The sequence below is a fragment of the Rhopalosiphum maidis genome, chromosome 1 (genome assembly GCF_003676215.2).
Source record: "Rhopalosiphum maidis isolate BTI-1 chromosome 1, ASM367621v3, whole genome shotgun sequence".
Lineage (NCBI taxonomy): Eukaryota > Metazoa > Arthropoda > Insecta > Hemiptera > Aphididae > Rhopalosiphum > Rhopalosiphum maidis.
In genome coordinates, this window is record NC_040877.1 from 49916006 (window position 1) to 49929503 (window position 13498).

The window sequence follows — 13498 nt, forward strand, 5'->3', positions numbered from 1 at the left end:
AGGAATCTCAGCTTACTGACAGTTAATATAGCTAATAAAATTTTTTCAATATTATATAGCTTCCTTCTTAAGTTCTAACACAACTATAAATAAGACTTATATTTGAACAAACATGTGTAGTACGCTGCAGTATAATAATAATTTATTAATAATTGTTGGTTCATAAAGCTCTTTTTAGAATTCGTCATTAGAATTTTTATAAAATAGTTTTTTATTATATAAAGATAATTATAAAACCTATATTAAAAAATTTACACTATAACGCTTTATTAAATTTGTTAGTTTTTTAACAGTGGATAAAAAATTTTCATTCAACGGCTATCAATCAAAGAAAAACATTTTGTATACCTATATGATATCTTGTTTGAAATGATTTTTATTTATTTTATCAAATTAAGATAGAGTATATAATAGATCATCAATTGCAAGGACTTGGACATTGGCTAAAATAAATGAAGTAGCTATATGTAGATTTAGGAAAATTGGTTCTCGTAAAAGAACGTAATATGCAGACAATTAGGCTCCGTTCTATTTTTGTTTCTGTAATATAATGAACATTTGTTTATTATTCTGATTTTTATATCCCAATTTAATTATTCTATGGCTGGCATTAAACTACTCCATTATTATTATTAATATTCACAATAAGATTGACATACAAAAATGTATTTAGCATTTACAGTATTAAGACCAAATCAATTAATATGTTGAATAATCAAGGGATATATTGATTGAAATATAAAGAGTAATCAGTGTAAAATCACCATAAAAAATTTAGACCACGATATATTTCAAAACAGTTTGTTACAAAAATAGTTAGTCTAAGACTTTATAAGACTTTAGTTATAATTTATAACTGATTAAAATTCATGTGTTTTGTTATTTTGTTTAAAAATGCACCTCAATTGATGACGTACTGCAGACTGCAGTGTTTATTAATGAAACAATTACACTCCATGACATCTTAATTCGTTAATTTGTTAAATATATCATGGCGCGAAAAACAAAAACTAATTATTTCAATAAAATATACCTTCACAGAAACAGAATTATCTATATATAAAATTATGACGAGGGCTAATTGTCCGCATACCTATTACGTTTGAGACTAATTATTGTCAGTTTACCGTCGTATGTCCGTATAATGTAAATAAATACATTATTTATGTATAATTTTACTGTCTAAATATGTTGCTTATGCTCTCTACAATGTACGATAAGTTAACATTAAATTTACATTTTTAACGAGTTATGAGTAAGTAAATAAAATCGTAATTTAAAAAAAAATCATTATTAGCTTGGAAATATTATTAAAAAAACTGGGGTATAAACACTGATAACGATCTTACATTTAATTTTGAAAATGTATCAGTTCACTCTAATATTAAATGTAACAACATAACTACACCAGATTGGTTTTATGTAAAATTTGCATTCTATCTAACTTAACACGATCGAATGTGAAAATTTCAATGACGTTAACTTTTGAGGACGCCATACCCTCAAGTTTTGTTTCCGTCTTACAAACGTACAATATGGGCATTTTTACGTTTACATCAGTCAATTTGACTCTGTTATTTTTAAAATTAAAGTGAATTGATCTACTATAAAAATTAAAAGTAAGATTATTTAGCAAATCTCTGTGGCTATTAATTTATGTTTTAATGTTGAACCAAATTTTAATCATTTTAAATTTTACGATACATATAATTTTAAAATTCTGTAATAATTATTCATTTTATTCTTTAAAAAATAACAGAGTAAAATTTGCCAATACAGAGACAACACATGTGAGTGTCACGTCATCTTATTAATAGATTTATATTTTTGTTTATTAATTTTTATTAATAAAATACCCAAGTAAGGACCTAACTAATTTTTATTGGAATAATATATTCAAGTAAATATTATCTCATTAATTTTGACATTTAATTAATATCTGTGTAAAAAAAACTATTAAATTGCAACAATAAATTATATTAACTGTTTTTATGTAAATTTAATGGCAAATTAGTTTATCAAAATATAAAACAATTTATGATGAGCGTATTAAATGGCTTTCTAGTTCTTGCATATAGTCAATAAATGCTATACGAGTGACCTATCCTGTGCTATACTGACCACAGTACAAAAACTATTGATACACCGCTGCAATGCAATATCTGCAACGTATTGTCTATTGTCATCAATAGGTTTATAGAACTATATTAATTTAAAATAAATTGTGATCATAGTATGGGTAAAAACGTTTTAATTTTATGCAAAATATTTATTTTTTAACTATAGGAAGTTGCGATTGTAAATCGTTTAAATTGTGTAAGGTGACACGCACTTGTTGTAGTCGTTGACAAGCGATAATTTACAATGCAATTTTCATTTATTTTTTACCTTAAATTCGCACAGGGCTCAGCGATCCTAGTTACCACGCAAAACGTGATTTATGTACTTATATACCTAGGTAATACATAACTGACGTCAATCGAGCTCGCAGAATTTTACCTAAATAACAAACAATGGTGACATAATAAGAGAAATTAGTCATTCCATGGCGTCAACCAGCCACGTTTGACTTATACGGATGTAAATGATTTCTAAACAGTAAATAGGAATTGTAGTAAAATATTTATACTGTGTACACTTTATTAGCACACGTAGTACCTGAAGACGGTGGTATACTTATTCACTAGATAATTAATCGTCCAATTATATTTTACCGGAATGTGTGAACATATTATTGGTACGAATTTGGGTTTACTTAACAAATACAACGAAGAGGTATAACTTTTTATTTTAATTTTTTCAGAATTTCTAGTGGCTTCAATTTGTAGAATGTAAAGATAATCATTGAAAAAGCACTATAAACGGTAATTATTAGCTATATAAACGTCTAGTTCCTGTTGAATAAATTATAATGGTAATTAGTACTTTAATAGTATTTTACAAGCATTTAAATATCGATCTTAAGTTATATGTATGTAATTTTTTAAATAAATAATAAATGATATACCAAAAACATTTGCAATGAAAATATTAAATTTTAAAATTATTACCTACATACACACATAATTTTTTTTTTTTGATTCATATTATTATTAATATTATTTTTGTCATTTTAATAATTAATTTAAATTATTTATAATATGTAACTGCTTTACACGTGAATATAAGATATAAATTAAATAGGTACTATGGAAAAAGTTGTATTGTAATATAAGATTAGTTATGTTCAATAATAATGAAGTTCCAAACTATTATTAATTTGAGTAGTCATAAGAATGGTTGTTTTGTGTGTTTCGAGATATTTATTTAAATTATTTTGATTTCAGAAAATAAGTATATTTTAAAAATTTTAACTAGGAAAAAATGAATTTTTATTTTTTTATAATAAATAATTAATATGTACGTGTATAATGTATATAAAAATAGATAAATGAAAGTTATTATTATTTTTTTTTTTTTTACATTAATCTTCAACAATAAAAATAAATAATAATACACTACAACCAAACCATTAAATTATTTAGAAAGCTTTAAAAGATTTAATCATTGAAAAAGATTTTATCAAGTTTAAATTATATTACAAGGACCAAATGTACATAAGTAATTTCAATATAGACAAATTTTGTACCGATATTTTTAAAAATTATATCAATAATATTACATGCATATTTCGTTAGACTTCCACCTATTTGTGTGTATTAATTAATAATATATTATTATTTATAATAGTAATTCTATTTTTTTAAATCCTCCTTTTTAGAAATATGATTAATTCAATATATCCAATATCAGTATTTATAGTTCAGAAGTGAAGCTACAAATGACAAATTTTAATCTTTTAAGGGGTGTCAAAAAATTGTACTTATATAATAGTAATATTTGATTGTAAAGAGACAAATCTATTAAGATACAAATCATTTCAATAAATCCACTCATCAGTGATACATACGAATATACTTTCAAAACAACATATCAATATCGAATATGTTTTACTTTGAAAAAACTAAAATAACTCCCGTACAAATAAATATCGTTAAAAATAACAGGGAAAAAATGTAATAACTTGACGATATTAAAACACGCAAAGGCCGTTACAAAAAAGAGTAGTATTATCCACTGCAGATCACCTTTGAATAAAACTACAAAAACAGAATAAAAAAAAATACTTCATCACACGCAACAAACCTATCTATATCGTTTTGTTATTTTATCACTCAATAAAATTTTACTAACGGATGTCTACACAATAACAACAAGATACTGTAAAGTGTAAATGGATCGAAATATTGTTAAATATAAAAGAATTGAACACGACATTACTTCATATTGTAAAGTTTATAACATAATGTGTTACATTTGTCGAGGACTGATATATTGTGAAAGTCGTTTCTTAATAATAATAATAATATCACATAACAAAGTATACATGGTTAGCTATGGTTCTACTGTTTTAAAATCAGACAATTTTAACGCCAACAAACGCATGTTAGACGGTTTGCACAGTGGCAGACTTAAATTTAACGATTTATATATAAAACATTAACAGTAATAAACCAATCAGGAAACGTAGATAGGAAACGACGAACTGATATTAAATTCACTAGCTTATAAACATATTATACTGGTATTTCTCAATACCATCTGTTAGATACTTGGAAAAAACAAAAATTAAGTGACATAAGAATATAGATGCGATTTTATAAATGTAATGTAATACATTTTAAATTATTTTGAATCTATTGAAATAATAAGTACTGACTTACTGATTCATAATAAACGTATATCCAAAACAATTATAATAGCTATTGACTAAAAATTGTCATGGTACATTCGTACCACCACATAGAGGTGCAATAAGAAAGAATTTTGAGAAATTCGAACTTTAAAGAAAGGCTTACACATCAGGGATAATGCCTGTTAGCCTACGATAACGAATATATTTTTGTTTATATGACGTAGCCATTAGTTACAGAAAATAAAATTGTCATTATTATTGATATAATTTTATACTTGTATTTTATATTCTATCAAAACCACTCATATTATTATTAAAAATGTGTGTAGTTTACATTTAGCGAAGTTTAAAATGGGCAATGGCGCAATGCTGTGCAAAATCAGCTAGTATATTTTCGTTAGTTTTCATAAATTGTTTCACAGTCGTTATTATAAAAAATCTGCATAACTATGATTAAATTAAAATTAATAAAAGATAATTACAAGTACATAACACTAGTTTGACATTTTTACAAGAAGGAATGTCACAAATTTTAAGGCGTTTTGTATAGGCAATTGTGATGCATCTACATGAAAAATTAAAATTGTATGGATTTATTAATAATTATTCTATATACTTTTATACACTACTTAAGTGCTTATAAAAAATGTTTTCATACTTTATTCATCAGTTATAAGTATGAAGAATATACTAGTGTTACCCTATGCTGTATATTAGTAAGGAACAAATTAAGAATTTTCGGATACCAAAATTAATGTTTCATGAAAGACCTTTGAATCCATTAATCCATAGATAGCTTTTAGTAAAAGCATAAAAAAAAAAACACGGCTTTAAGTTTAACTATGTCGTGGCTTAAGACAAAATTCTTAAAGTAATCAATTTATACTGGAGTTGATATTTTGTTTTAATTAAGACTACTATGAGAAATCAAATAGATCGAATTGTGTATGTTTAGTTTATACTATATGATATTGGGTATATTATATTAAATTTCTACTACTTATACATTTTTAAAAATGTTATTAGAATATAATAATATAATATCCAATATCCAAAACTATAATATATTCTATATTACTTCTGGATGAAATATTTTTATAGATCAAAACACAAATTGTAATACGTTATAAGTACATCGGGTGTACTTGGGGTTTTTAGATATTTTAGTTTCGGAAATGTTTATGGGGTTGTAAAGCTCTATAATGTCCTACTCCGATGAGCCGAGTCCATCTATGCGCAAAAAGTAATTAACGATAATAAACTAAAATTATTTGATAATAATTATAATGTACTATAAGCATTTAATAAATAGATACTATACTTACGCGGTTTGCGATGATTTTCGTGTGCTTACAAAGGCAGACAACGACGACGACGTGAGTGTGCACGATACGCGCGACAGTGACACAATACGCGCCAAAGCCAAATCAGCGAACAGCTCGGTCGGTTTTTGAATGAACATTAGGTGGAAAAGCGGGGACCGCCGTGGGTGGAAAAGCCCGTGTCCGCTTCTGTCATCCCTGTCGCAGGGGTAGGTGCGCGCGCACCCACGCACGCACACCGCCTCCCAATACTCATTGTACACCCGCGACCGATCCAACCACATTAGCGTGTATAGATGACGTCACCAGGACGTCGGCGAGCAGTGTTACCAGTTGCACGGAAATCGATATACCGGACACAAACGCAAAGGTCATCGCGAGTATCGCCGTGTACAATAAGAGTTAGGTTCGTGAACAATAGTCGATAGATATAATTAAGGCCTGAATTTTTTTTTTGCAAAAAAATGATGTTGAATATGTATACAAAAAATTCGAAAAAATATCTTTATTGTTAACTAAAAAAAAACTAAACATCCTAAAAACAAATTACAAAATGTACCGAGAATGTAAAAATAAAATTCAATTAAATGACAGTATATTTCTGTTAACAAATAATTACAAAACTATTAACCTTAATCATGTAAATACAAAATTAACAACGGAAAGCGTAACATAAATTGTGGAACGAGTATCAACACAAAGTTAAAAAATGTGATTTAAGATTTTCAAATTGGAAACTAATATGATTAGTATTTAGTAGCATAGTTTTATGCTAAGAAAAACTTCTCATCAAAGTGAAATTAAATAAAATTTTCATTTATCACTCATAAAAAATACATATTTTATGCAATTATATAGAAATATGCAATTTATAATCATTTTTAATCTATTTTCTACAATATTTTTCTACTCGTGTATGCGAAAATATGCACACAAAAAATGTACCCATATTTTTAAAGAAATATACGTAAAAACCTAGGCTATAGTTATGATATTATAAAGTTGTTAAACTTTATTATAGTAAATACAAACGCTCAATCCGTTAAACAGTAAACTCGTATAATTGAGAACTAAGACGATACTAAATATCGAAAGACTCGCCAAAATCGCCTTTACGCCGATCTGATGATATAGTCGCTACGTAGCTTTTCGGTAAGTATTCACTGCTCACTCAGGGTCTCAGTACACCTACTCACTCGAAATTGTCACATATATCCCCACAGGTCACAAGTATAATATAGGATTTTCTAACATAATATAATATTATTGTTTTATAAACGGTTTTGTTCATTTCTGAAACACCGTTGTTATCACCTGTCCTTTCACACAAGCACACATGATAGAAATACTACACAGTACATATTATATTCCTATCATAATATTATAGGGGTATTTAAAACCATCGGATACGGGTAAACGGATTAATATAATGTAATACATAATATAAACTGAATTTAATTATTATCACATACTCGTATATGACATACATAATATTATACTACTCATACGTAATGATATAATATATAGAGAAATCAGGAGGACGAGTGGTCTCAAAGAGCATAATAGGGCATCATATAGCTATCGCTATTGCATTTTTTCTATTCCTATTAAATAATACATATAATAAAGTCATAATTTACAAGTCAAATATTTGTTTTGAAACGTAACATTTCTCTCTCTTTTGAATGTTAAACCTAACACTGGTCCCAGTTTTTTTAGTTGAAATAATTTAAAAAAAGGCTTAATCAATTAATAATTTTATTTTTTTTGCAATACTTAGATTGATGATTGATTCACGATACTTCGATGAACTCGACGAAAATCTTGATCTTTCTTTTCAATATTTTCCTTATTCTATCTTCTCTTACATTTTGGCGATCATTCATTGTTTTTTAGTATATTATTTTCGATTTATTTTTCCTTCTTTCTCTGATTGTTTACCATACTGTTTTCCATTCGTGATTCGTTTATTCTTGAGTATTTTTATTAGTTTTTAACTTTCTCTGTAAAAAAATGTGCAGTGTTCTTTTCTAGCACCATGCTTCAGATGCTTTTTAATTATCTTTTTCTTCGCTTAGAATATCGCGCGTCCATGTTTCTGCTTCAAAAATGCTTTAAATTTTAATCGATATAAAATTATTTATTAAATTTTTTTTTTTATGTTTAGATAAACAGTGTTTGCCTTGAATAGGTTTTATTCTTGATATTAAACACTTATAGGTATATATCGGCATTTATATTTTATTTTTTGCAGGACAAAGAAGCTATTTTAAAAAAAGTTAGGCTATAATCAGCTATATATTTTATGCATAAAGGCTTTTATAGTATATCTAATATTTACTCTATAAAGTTTAGTGACATTTATCAAAAAATACTCTGTTCCATATTTTTTGATTTGATTAAAATATCTCGGACAAAAATATTAAAAATATTCTGTATTCATTAGTCGTTGCATACAATTTATTTATTTAATTTATAATTGTTTAAATGTTTCAACATATAGTATAATACTATAGGTCTGATAGATTTTTAATTTATAATTGTAGTAACATATATTATACATACAAATTTGTAAATTATTTATTTGCAATACCGAGTGTTAACTGTTTATCTTTGTGTTGGAATATTTTAGAATATTTTTAAAGAAAATCGGAAAAATGTTAGTAAAAACACGGTTAACCTTAGTAGTTAATTATTGTTTGTTCTTACGGTTTAAGTATTATATGAAACATAATTGAAAACACGGATACTTCCTGCTGTAAACGTGGTTATTAGAACAACAAATAACACTTATATTTTGTAAATAAGTACATCGCGTTGAAAAGCCTTTAAATAAAAAATAATATCAAATATAAGTTTATATTATTTAAGTATACATTTTTTAAATAAACGTTTTCGTTACTGTTATAATGAACATTTTAAAGGCCAAATTAAACAATCTATTTTCACAGGAACGCGATGGTATAGTTATAAATTATTATAATTATAAATATTTGATGATGATAAACAATTTACTGTATAGGTATAGCTCAAAATAAGTGAATTGAACACTCAATTGTCCTAATAACAATTAACTCAATTTAATGGTCTTTTTAGTTCTATTATAGAACAGCTTAAACAACTTTTTTTTTTAACTTAATACATGTACCTTTTATTAATAATTGCCTTAAATCACCGTGAATAAAATATTTCACTTCATATTAAACTAAATTGGAAATATATTTATTTGTTGTGGAAATGGCCCATAAGAAACAATTATTTTAATTTGGATTTAAATTCTTGAAAAAAAAAATAAGACATTCAAGACACATGCTAACAAAATAGTGACCCACAAATAACAAGAACATATTATGAAGACCAATAAACGATACAACAAAATATTTATTTATACGTTTTCAAGGTATAACATCGTAGAAAATAATTTCCGCATATTTTTGTTGACTTCTCATAAAACACACAAATAAGTTTATATGTACTCGTATGATTTGAAATATGTCTATTTACACATATTACGCGTTTAGATAATAATTGAAAGCAACGTGTATGACACATTTTGTTATTTTAACACCGTGTTAATATTATAATACTAATGCAATAATAACTCATGGGCATCTTTAAGGGGTCAGGGGAGGTGAATATAACATTGAGTTATATTAATGTATAATTTAAATTATAAACGCCATAAAATGCTATAGCATTGTAATTTGTAGTTACATAGGGTCTTTTAGGATCAATTAAATAATTATTGATTAATAATTATAATAGGTACCAGTTTTGAAATATTTATTGTTAATAATAATTATTATGATTCTAGTAAGAAACATAATATCGAATACTAAGAACCACGTATAGACATTGGTTAGTGTTTTTCGTAGGTTACTCGCCGTCGCGTTGCTATCCCGAGAAATGTACACTACTATTTTTGTACCTATTCTGGCAACAAACTATATACAACAACAGTGTACTATTTTACAAAATTGTACTAATATTTTAAAAATCTACATTCTAATATTATTATGAGTTATTTTTATAATTATGAGTAATAACTAATAAGTTATAATAAAAATAATTCAAGACATGGTATAAAATATCGGCTGTGCCTACAACAAGAAACTCGTGAATAATATCTTATTAGGTTTTTTACCTTTCCCAGCACGTGTGTGTAATCCTTGGGAAATGTTTCATCCAAACGTGGTGACGGCAATTTGCAATTGATAATATACGCACTGTACGACAACTAAAATAACGTTAAAACTCGCCACACATGACTACGTGAAAACTTAGGAACGGTTAGAAATATGACAGCTTTACAGATATGTAGAAAATGACTTCTCGAAGATATACGAATATCGAAATATACGATATACTGACCGATGACAAGAAATACCTCGGTCGAAAAATGGACAGCGGTCACCAAATTTTAACCACTGTAATGTGCCTCATCGTAGAGCTTAGAACCTCACTGGATATAGCCCACAGACATCTAATACTCAAACGTTTCTATATAGCAGGGGGTGGCCCACTTTAATCGACTTGTGAGTTGTGATCGACCTACGAGATTTTCTAGATTGTCGCGATCGACCAAAAAAAATAAAAAGGTTGTCAATATAGCTGTGTATAATCTCGTTTTTAATATTTATTTATTGCTTTTTTTCTAAGTATAATTTTTATATTCGTGGGATGTACAAATATGTATACAGGTATAAATTTAAAAAATATTTTAATTGTTTTCTGAAAAAAATTCAAAAATTTAAGAAAATGCGAAAGGGTGTCGCGATCGGGTCAAATTCATCTCGCGATCGACTGGTTGGCCACCGGCCACCCCTGCTATATAGTACAGGTATCGAGTACAGATATATAACATACAAATATAACTGTGGTATCGAGTTTAGGTGTGTTCAACGCACCGTGTTCCATGACGTATTCAATGCACAAGTAATATTATAATGTTGGTACGCGTTGCCTTACAACCGTTGAATACTTGAATATAATATATTTTAGTCGAGAATTGCATTGACTATTGAGTTCATCCCCCTCCTCCTCCTCCACTCGCACACGCCTATTGAGGAGAGGACTTGGAAATCTACTAAATTTTAATACATTACTATAATTTTATTTTCTGTCAATAAAAATGCTTCATTATAATTTATAAACCAGATCTGCACAAAGTTTCATGAGCTAATTCAATTTAATTTTAATACTATTAATATTATGTTTTTAAAAATGGATAATTACTGAAATTACTTAATTTAATATTTAATAGGTGTGAAAAAATTAATAACTAGTCGAAATAATAATCAGTAGGTACAAAATTTTAATTTACTTTATTTTGTATATTACATTATTATATATTATAGTTGATTTAAGTTATATAATATTATAATAATGTAAATTAAATATAATTTCATTTCATAGGTTACGTATATAACAATAATTAAAAACATATCGTAACCGTATCTTTATAATTTCCCCGGCTTAGAATGAAAAAATTCTAATTATTAAATTAGTGAAATTAAAAAAAAAAATTATTAAATTGAATTATGTATAACATGGTGTATAACAACAGTGTGTTTACATCACTGTAAACTCAATACATTCATTACTCTGCTCAGAATCTAAAAATACAACTGAGAATATAAAACGATATATTTTATTTAGGTATATGACTTAAACGCTAGCAAAATTCAAAAATTTAGATATCTTGACAAATAAGATTAGTTATTTATATTTAGGTACACCAAATGAAACGATATACAATTTTCTGTAAGATTGATTAATAAAAAAAACACGGCAGTGCAAAAAATATTTAGTTCAGTTGATTTATAAAGTAAAAAAACTAGATACATTCATTTTAGCTCTATGTTTAGTTTTCTTTTTCAAATTCTTGAAAGTTAGTTTTCTAGTTAACTTTATAATTTATTATGTTTAGGTACATTTAATTATATTTTTAATAAATGCATTGCATAACAATATTTTATATCTATAGCTTCAGCTTTATTTTTTTTCATAATAATTAAGAAAATAAAACTTAACATTCTTGGCACCTAGGATAAATATGACAAAACAAGTAGTAAATACACATAGAACAGTAAGTAATAAGTGCTGTAATGAAAAAATAGTAATTTACGCGAGCAATTAAAAATTAAAGAATATTTTGTAACAATAATAAGAAACGCAATTCAAGTGTTGTTATATTATTCAAGAGTTTTATTGAATAAAACTGGCGCAATAAAATATTAAAAAAATACATCAAGTGCGTTAATAAAATTTAATTTGGGAACAAGAGACAATTAATATACATATCTCGTGTCTCTAGAGGAGAAAAAAAAAGGTTTTTGAAATCTCATACTTGCTAGTCTTTTTTACGTCCAGCCGGCAATTTACGAGTTTGTCAGTCGTCACATACTTAAATATCATAATGGACGAGTAGTCGTTGAGAGCTTGTTTACCGCTACCGAATGATGGAATTCGACTATACTGTTTACGATTGTAAAAATACACTTTTACACTCGTTGTTTAATTATTATTATTATTTATCAAAATTGTTTGATCACAGTCCAAAGTCGTAGTACGCGTTTCATTTTTAATCGGTCTATACTACTGAGCAACGAGATCCAATCAAAGTCCGCTGTGCAAATGGTTAAGATTATTAGTTCCCTTCTATACAAGGATCAATAAAGTGAAATGTAACGCGTCAGTCTGAAGTACCTTTAGTTAAAGCTTGGCATTGACGATTAAAAAGTTTTAAAAAAAGTTACATAACGAATTATTTTAAAAAAAAACCTCATTTCGTACTTTATGAGCTAATTTTTCTGCCAACATAAACTTTACAAATTAAAAATATATTTTGTTTTATAAAAAAAATAATTTAATAACCGAAAATACCAATTATAGCTTTATAATTTATATTATCTAGTTATCGTAAACTTTAAATTTTACACTGTCGAAATGTTAAATGTACTGTTTTTGTACTTCAATAGTGATCAAAATAACATATGTAAATACAACTCAATTTTATAAAAATTTCTATGGAAAATTACAATTTAAGTCCCAATACATTAATTTAAAATTTCTCAACAATAACACTGCAAAATAAACTCAGTGAGATGTCTGTGCCATGACCTCTTAAAAAATAAAACTAACCATAAAATTAACCTAATTAACTAACGTCTGTTAGCATGATGGGGTTCTATCAATGGATGGCCTTCTTTTTTGTTTATTTTTCTGTAAATACTCTTGTATAATATATTATATTATTTTGTTTATTTGCACATAATGTAATAATACATTATTATACATTCAGCTTAAAACTAACTTTTAATTTTAAATTAAACTTATATTTTCCAATAACAACTTAACGAGCTTTAATTAATTGGCACAGCCTTTTAACACAGGGTACAGCTATAGCGAGTGAGTTCATTGCAATAATCTCTTTTGAATC

General features: G+C 26.6%; 1 protein-coding gene across 1 annotated transcript in view; it reads right to left on the minus strand.

Moving 5' to 3' along the window:
* Nucleotides 1-6200, minus strand: part of LOC113549562 — an 81351-nt gene extending 75151 nt beyond the window's left edge. The window contains exon 1 of the mRNA XM_026950925.1: nucleotides 6061-6200. The gene's annotated coding sequence lies outside the window, so the exon portion shown is untranslated. The remainder of the gene's footprint in view (nucleotides 1-6060) is intronic.
* Between the last annotated feature and the right edge of the window lie 7298 nt (nucleotides 6201-13498).